We start from the raw sequence: 9,366 nt of genomic DNA, 5'->3' as shown, positions 1-9,366 counted from the left end.
ATAAATCTGTCTGATGGAACCCCTGCGTGCCTGGAGCCTTCTTCTATTTTTGATTCACTGGGGAGCTGGCCCTTCCTGGCACAGCTAAGCACCTGAGTTCCTGTGGGGAGTGAGTGCAGATTCCTAATTCTGGTGATTTACTGTATTAACATCTTCCACTTCTGCTGTTCTATGCGTCCACTACCCTTTCCGTAAAGTAATATTTCCCGATGTTACCATTAAACCTTTGCCCCTCTAGATTATGACTATGTCCTCTTATTGTGGTAGTATGTCTCCTTTTAAATAAACTCTCTTCCTTTATCTTGTTGATTCCCTTTAAGTATTTAAATGTTTATCATATCCCCCTGTCGCATCTTTCTTCCAGGCTATATATGTTAAGATCCTTTAACCTGTCCTGGTAAGGTATGCTATGGTACATTTTGATTAATTGATTAAGGAAGTTGATATGTGGCAGCAGAAGTGAGTAGACACTGATGAATTTCCAGGCTCACAGTACAGGATACTGAATTTACCTCAAAAATGTTTTTAAAAAGTAAAGAACTAATCACTAAGAGTAAGGAAGGAGATTGAGCTGTAGCAGCAAAGGCAGGGCAGAGAACAGAAAATGCACTGGCAGATACACCGGATCCCCCCTACATATTAGAGAAAAGAAGAAAAGATCCTGCAGTGCAAGAAAACAAAATTAGGTGCAGGGTACAGATAGTAACTGATTGATACAGGACTACATTTCCCCACTATTATAGAAGTAAAAAAAAAAGAGAATTTTTTTTTTCTGCCCTAAATATGGGGACTTACATATATCTTAAAAGCACTCTTAAGAATGCCTTATTTTATGTATTCTTAGCAATTTAAAATATATTTTAAGCACGATTACAATAATGTTAATTTAAACCTGATTATGTTAACTATTCGAACTATGCTCAATAGATACATTTAGAGCCAAATTGATAGCACTTTATTATACATAGGTAAAAATTGCTTTATTGCACATAGTCAGGGAATATATTTATTTACACTTGGTGATAGAATACTGGTTATTTATTTTTATAAGCACCCTACGCACTTTATTTCTGGTTATATATATACTATACACTTTAATAAGGTAATACCGTATTTGGTCGATTATAAGACGACCCTGATTATAAGACAACCCCCCAAAATCTGAATATTAATTTATGAAAAAAGAAAAAGCCTGAATATAAGATGACCCTATAGGAAAAAAGTTTTACCAGTAAATGTTAATTCATATAAACTATGTGAAAATTTTTTTTTAATAAAAGCTATGATTGAGAAAAATATTTTGTTTTAAAGCATACCACTGTGCCCCATGATATGCCTTTTAAAATACATTTAAGATGCATATTGGGTGGATATAAATTCACTATATGCACTTTAACCCCTTCAGTCCCCTATGTACGTACCGGTACGTCCAAAAAACGCATCCCAAGAATCCCCTATGGACATACCGGTACGTCCAGCCCTTCTTGCAGCGGCAGGGACACATTCCTGTCGCTGATAGCAGAAGCCGGCGTCACTGGCATTAATAACATGTTCAAAAGGTCCCTAAGAGGACCTCTAACCATTTAAAAAAAAATTAAAAAATATATAAAAGCTAATAATAATAATAAAAATGTAAAAACCTTACATCCCATTGCCCTAGCCTAACATCTACCCAGTATAACCCGCCTGCCCCCGTTCACAACCCCCAAACCCATTAAGCCATAAGCATAAAAATTCTACAAAAAATGTGCACCTTATAGTATGTTCCCTGGTTCTGGGAAAGTATGGAAAATCTATATAAATTAGGTATTTCTGAAATCAGGACACCTGAATTGATAAACTTGGAGGGGATTTTCCATCACTTTACCTAATTTTGTGAGGATTCAGAGGGAATTTAAAAAAAAAAAAAAAAAAAATAGGTGTTTTTTCCTAATTTCGCTAGTTTTTACTAAATTTCTCATTCAAAATTTTCAGCTAATCATCCAACTATGGTATCAAAAGAATACTCCTTGAAAAAACAATATATAGTTTACATGGGTACACTATTCACAGGAAAGGAGAATAATCACTAAAGCGACAAAAATGGCAAAATTGCTCCGGGACTTGAGGTACCAAAAACCCCTGGGATTGAAGGGGTTAATAGTAATGGTAAGCGTACTCTGCTTATATTATGTATTAGATTTTTGTTGGATTGATAATACTGATGGTCAGAAATAATAATGCACTTTATTGCACATATTTACATGTTATTTATGTTATGTCAAGTAATGATCTACTTTTTTTATACAAAGTGGAAAATTAGAGGACTATTTTAAAATAGTAATTTGATGATTGAGTGTAACAGAACTAAATATTTTTAGGTTTTTAAGTGATATGTTGACAAGTGACACCAGGTTCTGTTATATAATGCCTGCAAACTCCTCTAGGGGGATCATCCAAATGAAATCCTCATTTAAGTACGTTCTTATACGATGAGGTCCAGTGGATCTTCTTCCTCTTTATTTATTTATGTTTTTTTTTTTTGTTATTATATATGTAGACTTGATGTTGGTATTTTTAGAACATTTCTGTCCTTTTTTGTTATTTTTTCTTTCTTAGTTTTCTCTCAAACCGGGTGTATTACTCAATTTTCTCTCATTACATGCTCAAGGATTGAATAGTCCTCAAAAAAGATCTTCCTTAGCCACTTAAAAAAGAAAAAATCAATATATGTTTTTTTTTACAAGAAACCCACTGGCTTACATCAAGCAAAACCCTGTTAAAGGGCAAACAGATATAAATTTAGAAATTATATTGCAAGACATTGATTTAGAGGCCAGATATTTGATCATAGTATGTAAGTTGAACAATCAATTATATACTCTAATTAATTTATACGCCCTTAATACTGGCTCAGTCGGTTTTATAGAAGCGTTGTTTAACCCCTTAACGACAAAGCCCGTACATGTACGGGGTTGCAGTGCAACGTAATAACGACAATGCCCATACATGTACGGGCTGCCGTTAAATAGCTGCATCGCCACGATCGCGTGTAGCAATGCAACCCCCCTACCCCAATAGCCTTGTGATTGCTCCGAAGAGCAACCACAAGTGCCATCATGTAAATGACGTTGCCTTCATTCACACGATGGCATTAACAATTAAAAACTGAATGAGTTCACAGAGGGACCCTCTTGAGAACTCTCGAGCTCCTCCTGCAGGTTGAATGCAGGTACTGCATCCAACCATGCAAGGTCAATGGTAACATGTAACATGGTAATGGTAACATGTTACCATTCTAACATGTAGAAAATCCCCACTGTAACAAAAAAATTTTTAATGAGCGAGTTATACAATTCTTTATCTTCACAAAAATTCCCACATGGCAAGAGTTACAATATTGGCATTATAATTGCCCACAGGGTGTCTAGTTGTATGAAATGTATGATTTGATGGGGTAAATTGAATTGGCAGGGTTCAAAGATGCCCCAAATATGGGACATGGGGGCAGTAGGAAAAAATACATGCCTCACACAGATGGCCTTTTACCTCCCAGATAAGCCAACAAACCCATGCTTGTGGGGTATCACTGCGCTCAGGAGATGTTGCTGAACACATATTGGGGTGTTGTTTGACACAGACATGTACCAGGAGCAGTAAATTCATACCTGAATTACAACGTGTGTGAAAAAAATACAATACAAATTTACTACCATAAAGTTTGACAAAGGCTGGTGGTAAAATTAGTGCATGGAAAGGGTTCAAATACCTTCGGGTGTCTAGTTTTTAAAAATATATGGTTTGATGGGGTAAATTTCACTGGCCGGCTTCAAAGATACCCGAAACAGCACATGGGGCAAAATGACCAGCTTTGGGGAAAAAATGGTTTTGAAATAGCAAAACGCTACTGGTTTTGGGCTATTGCCCCATAACGTGCAGAAAAAAGCAAAAAAAAAACATAAAAACATTGGGTATTTCTAAACTCAGGACAAATAGTAGAATCTGTTTAGCAGGTTTTTTCATTAGTTGTTGCAGATAAGTAAAAGTATTTTGTTTAAAAAGTGAGAAAAGGTAATTTTTTAACAAAAAGCACCATATTTTATCATTTTTTTTATAGTAAATTAGATGATAAAAATAATGGTATCTAAAGAAAGCCCAATATATAATATGTGTGGGAGCACAAAATGAGAAAGAAGAAAATCACAGCTAAACAGGGGACATACTAAAACGAATGACAAAATGGAATGCCCATAGACTTTAATGGGGAGGAATGCCCATAGACTATAATGGGGAGGAATGCCCATAGACTATAATGGGGAGGAATGCCCATAGACTTTAATGGAAGGGAAAAGAATCAATGATTTTGAAATAAAAGCTTAAGAAATAGCATTTAGATCTTCGGCACACATACTCCCCTAGCACACACATGTGATCTAAAACTCAGATTACGTTGGATTATAGCTGTTTTCTATGGAATGACAGTTTTGAGGGAATGCCCATAGGATATAATAGGAGAAAAATCAAACCTTTTTTTCAGACAAAACCCTCTGAAAAGTCATATAGATCTTTGGCACATATACTCTCCTAGTACAGATACATGATCTAAAACTCATATTAAGTGGGATTATAGCTGTTTTCTATGGAATGACAGGTGAATGACAGTATTGATGGAATGCCCATAGGATATAATACGAGAAAAATCAAACCTGTTTTTCAGACAAAACCCTCTAAACTATCATATAGATCTCTGGCACATATACTCTCCTAGTACAGACACATGATCTAAAATTCATATTAAGTGGGTTTATAGCTGTTTTCTATGGAATGACAGGTGAATGACGGTATTGATGGAATGCCTATAGGATATAATGGGAGAAAAATCAAACCTTTTTTTCAGACAAAACCCTCTGAAAAATCATATAGATCTTTGGCACATATACTCTCCTAGTACAGACACATGATCTAAAACTCATATTAAGTGGGTTTATAGCTGTTTTCTATGGAATGACAGGTGAATGATGGTATTGATGGAATGCCCATAGGATATAATGGGAGAAAAATCAAACCTGTTTTTCAGACAAAACCCTCTGAAATATCATATAGATCTTTGGCACATATACTCCCTTAGTACAGAGACAGGATCTAAAACTCATATTATTTGGGATTATAGCTGTTTTCTATGGAATGACAGGAGAATGACAGTTTTGAGGGAATGCCCATAGGATATAATGGGAGAAAAATTAAACTTGTTTTTTAGAGAAAACCCTCTGACATATCATATAGATCTTTGTCATGTATACTCCCCTAGTACAGTTATAGGTTCCAAACCTCATATTAAGTGGAATTATAGCTGTGTTCTATGGAATGACAGGTGAATGGCAGTATTGATGGAATGCCCATAGGATATAATGGGAGAAAAATCAAACTTGTTTTTTAGAGAAAACCCTCTGACATATCATATAGATCTTTGTCATGTATACTCCCCTAGTACAGTTATAAATTCCAAACCTCATATTAAGTGGAATTATAGCTGTGTTCTATGGAATGACAGGTGAATGACAGTATTGATGGAATGCCCATAGAATATAATGGGAGAAAAACCAAACCTGTTTTTCAGACAAAACCCTCTGAAATATCATATAGATCTTTGGCACACATACTCCTCTAGTACAGGTATAGGTTCTAAACCTCATATTAAGTGGAATTATAGCTGTGTTCTATGGAATGACAGGTGAATGACAGTAGTGATGGAATGCCCATAGGATATAATGGGAGAAAAATCAAACCTGTTTTTCAGACAAAACCCTCTGAAATATCATATCGATCTTTGGCACACATACTCCTCTAGTACAGGTATAGGTTCTAAACCTCATATTAAGTGGAATTATAGCGGTTTTCTATGGAATGACAGGTGAATGACAGTATTGATGGAATGCCCATAGGATATAATGGGAGAAAAACCAAACCTGTTTTTCAGACAAAACCCTCTGAAATATCATATAGATCTTTGGCACACATACTCCTCTAGTACAGGTATAGGTTCTAAACCTCATATTAAGTGGAATTATAGCTGTGTTCTATGGAATGACAGGTGAATGACAGTATTGATGGAATGCCCATAGGATATAATGGGAGAAAAATCAAACCTGTTTTTCAGACAAAACCCTCTGAAATATCATATAGATCTTTGGCACATATACTCCCTTAGTACAGAGACAGGATCTAAAACTCATATTATGTGGGATTATAGCTGTTTTCTATGGAATGACAGGAGAATGACAGTTTTGAGGGAATGCCCATAGGATATAATGGGAGAAAAATTAAACTTGTTTTTTTAGAGAAAACCCTCTGACATATCATATAGATCTTTGTCATGTATACTCCCCTAGTACAGTTATAGGTTCCAAACCTCATATTAAGTGGAATTATAGCTGTTCTCTATGGAATGACAGGTGAATGACGGTATTGATGGAATGCCCATAGGATATAATGGGAGAAAAATCAAACCTGTTTTTCAGACAAAACCCTCAGACATATCATATAGATCTTTGTCATGTATACTCCCCTAGTACAGTTATAGGTTCCAAACCTCATATTAAGTGGAATTATAGCTGTGTTCTATGGAATGACAGATGAATGACAGTAGTGATGGAATGCCCATAGGATATAATGGGAGAAAAATCAAACCTGTTTTTCAGGCAAAACCCTCTGAAATATCATATCGATCTTTGGCACACATACTCCTCTAGTACAGGTATAGGTTCTAAACCTCATATTAAGTGGAATTATAGCGGTTTTCTATGGAATGACAGGTGAATGATGGTATTGATGGAATGCCCATAGGATATAATGGGAGGAAAATCAAACTTGTTTTTCAGAGAAATCCATCTGACATATCATATAGATTTTTGTCATTTTGAACACTGGTGACACTTGTAATATGTTGGTCACCAGAATGAGGAATCTGCACACACACCAAAGGAACTCTGGTGCTTAACTGTGCCAGGAAGGGCCAGCTCCCCAGTAGATCAAAATGAATAAAGGCCCCAGGCACTCAAGGGTTCCAGCTCAGGCAGATTTATTAAAGGAAGACAGCAACAACGTTTCAACCTTACAATGAGGTCTTTATCAAGTTGATAAAACTGTTATTTTGTTGAATTGAGTCCTCACACAAGTATGCCTTCCACTCTTCTCTGATAAAACATAAGTTTGCCAGTTGGTAACAAGCAGCTGCAATAGATAATAATATGTCACAATTTTCTTTTGCTCTTTCTTTTTCCTTCATGGAATCTATGACTATCACCTCCCTGGTATTAAAAAAGACTACACCAAGGCACCAGTGCTGTCCGGAGCCCCAGGAATCCGTGTTAAAAGGAACCAACAAAACGTCTTTGTTTAAGGCGACATTTTCCCCCAAGAAGCTGTAGAAAATGTCTGCTCTTCCTCGCACCAAACTTTGGTAAATGTAGGTGGGGCACATCAAAATCTTTTCTGTAAGATTTCTCTGGCAGATGAAGTTGCTTATGGCTTCTTCAATAGCTTCATCACAAAGCCATTGTCCGGGATCCAGTGTTTTCAAAATCTGTTCTTTTACTGTTTCTAGCAATTTGTTATCTGAATCTGTTGGTGGCAGGTTCCAGGGGGTTAAGTCATCCCATGCAACAAGTTCATTCATTTCATGCCCATCCTTCTTTGGCGTTGAGTGTTTAGGCAGTTGGGCCAAGGATTTGATGGAAATAACAAACTCAATTATGGCTATATGACCAGTATATGTGGCCAGTATAACTGAGCTGCAAAAGCAAATTCTGCATTTCTCACCACTAACTAAAGTAAACCATCTCATACTTACAGGCAAACTGAAGCAACTTCGAATAAAGTAAACATTGCCCTAATAAATTAGATAAATGGTTTAAATGTTATAATGAGGCTTAAAGTAATATTTATTAATTAAAATAATAATTAAGCAGCTTGCTGTCCAGGGGTTAATGGGGAGGAGGTTTAATTGCACCTCCCCCAACACATTGATAAGGTTTTGGCAGCAGTATAAACTGCTTTGTGTGCCCACTATATAGGAGGTGAGAGTAGGTTCTCACCCTATTGAGAGTGTGCCTTGACGTGGCGGGTGAGCTTAATTATGCTTTGGCCAATTCATATAACCAAAACCTCTCATTTATATTATGTTTATATATTTGTTGCCAACTTTATTATGGTAAGAAGCGCAGACAGTTTTTGTTTCTTGTATTAATTAAAATAAACTGAGATAGTGGGTTCTATCCAATTATGTGAGATAAATCAGTTATTGTTTTTTTCACTAAATAGGTTGTATTTCCATCTATGGTATTCAATGAGCTGAGATAGATTAATTTAAGCCTCTGAATAGAGCTGGATATTTCAATATGCTGATTTAGACATGTGTTAAGATGGACCAAACTAGGCTTATTCGGCTGTTAAAACATTTCCAAATTAGCCCAGCATAATACATAATTAAATTGGTAACATTTATTTAAGGCTATGATTAACCCGTTAATGACCAGGGTTTTTTTTTTTGTTTTTTTTTCGTTTTTTTTTACAATGCTTTCCAAAAAAATATCAGATACATTTCCATCTTTATTCAACTATGATTTCCTGCCAACTCAGTCCATCCCTACAAATTATACATTGTGTTTTTAGAAGACAAGTAGGATCTTCATTTGAAAAATATATTTTATAGATAAACCATTATTTAATATGAAAAAAAATTCTAAAAATAGGAAAAATTCAATTTTCACAGTTTATTCTATTTCAAAATATACATAGCCAGTGCAAAGTAAGAAAAAAAAATGTATTTAGGTATTTGCCTTGATTTTGGAAACACCTCATATGGCTGGTATTTATTTTGGTAGTTACTGGGCTAAACTGGCTTACTGGGATATATATAATATTTAACCCACAAAAGTGGCCAGAAAAAGCTATACTGCTGTATAAAGGTATACAGTGCCCTCCACGAACATAGGCACCCTTGGTTTAAAATGAGCTAAAAATGCTGTGAAAATTTGTCTTTATTGTTTAACCCTTTCATCTTTTCTTCAAATAACACACAGAAATGCTCTGCTATCATGGATATCAAACAATTGCAAACACAGGTTTTTTTAAAAAAAAATAAATAAAAATGAAATATATGTGTGGCAGAATTATCGGCACCCTTTTAGTTAATACTTTGTGCTTACCTCCGTTTGCCAAGATAACAGCTCTAAGTCTTCTATAATGCCCGATGAGGTTGGAGAATACATGGCGAGGGATCTCAGACTCCTCCATACAAAATCTCTCCCCATCTTTTAAATTTCAAGGTCGACGCTGGTGGACTGTCCACATGTTTTCTACGGAGTTCAAATCAGGGGACAGCGATGG

Source organism: Spea bombifrons, chromosome 7 (genome assembly GCF_027358695.1).
Source record: "Spea bombifrons isolate aSpeBom1 chromosome 7, aSpeBom1.2.pri, whole genome shotgun sequence".
Taxonomy (NCBI): domain Eukaryota; kingdom Metazoa; phylum Chordata; class Amphibia; order Anura; family Pelobatidae; genus Spea; species Spea bombifrons.
The sequence above is the reverse complement of the archived record's forward strand: the minus strand, read 5'-3'. Positions refer to the sequence as shown.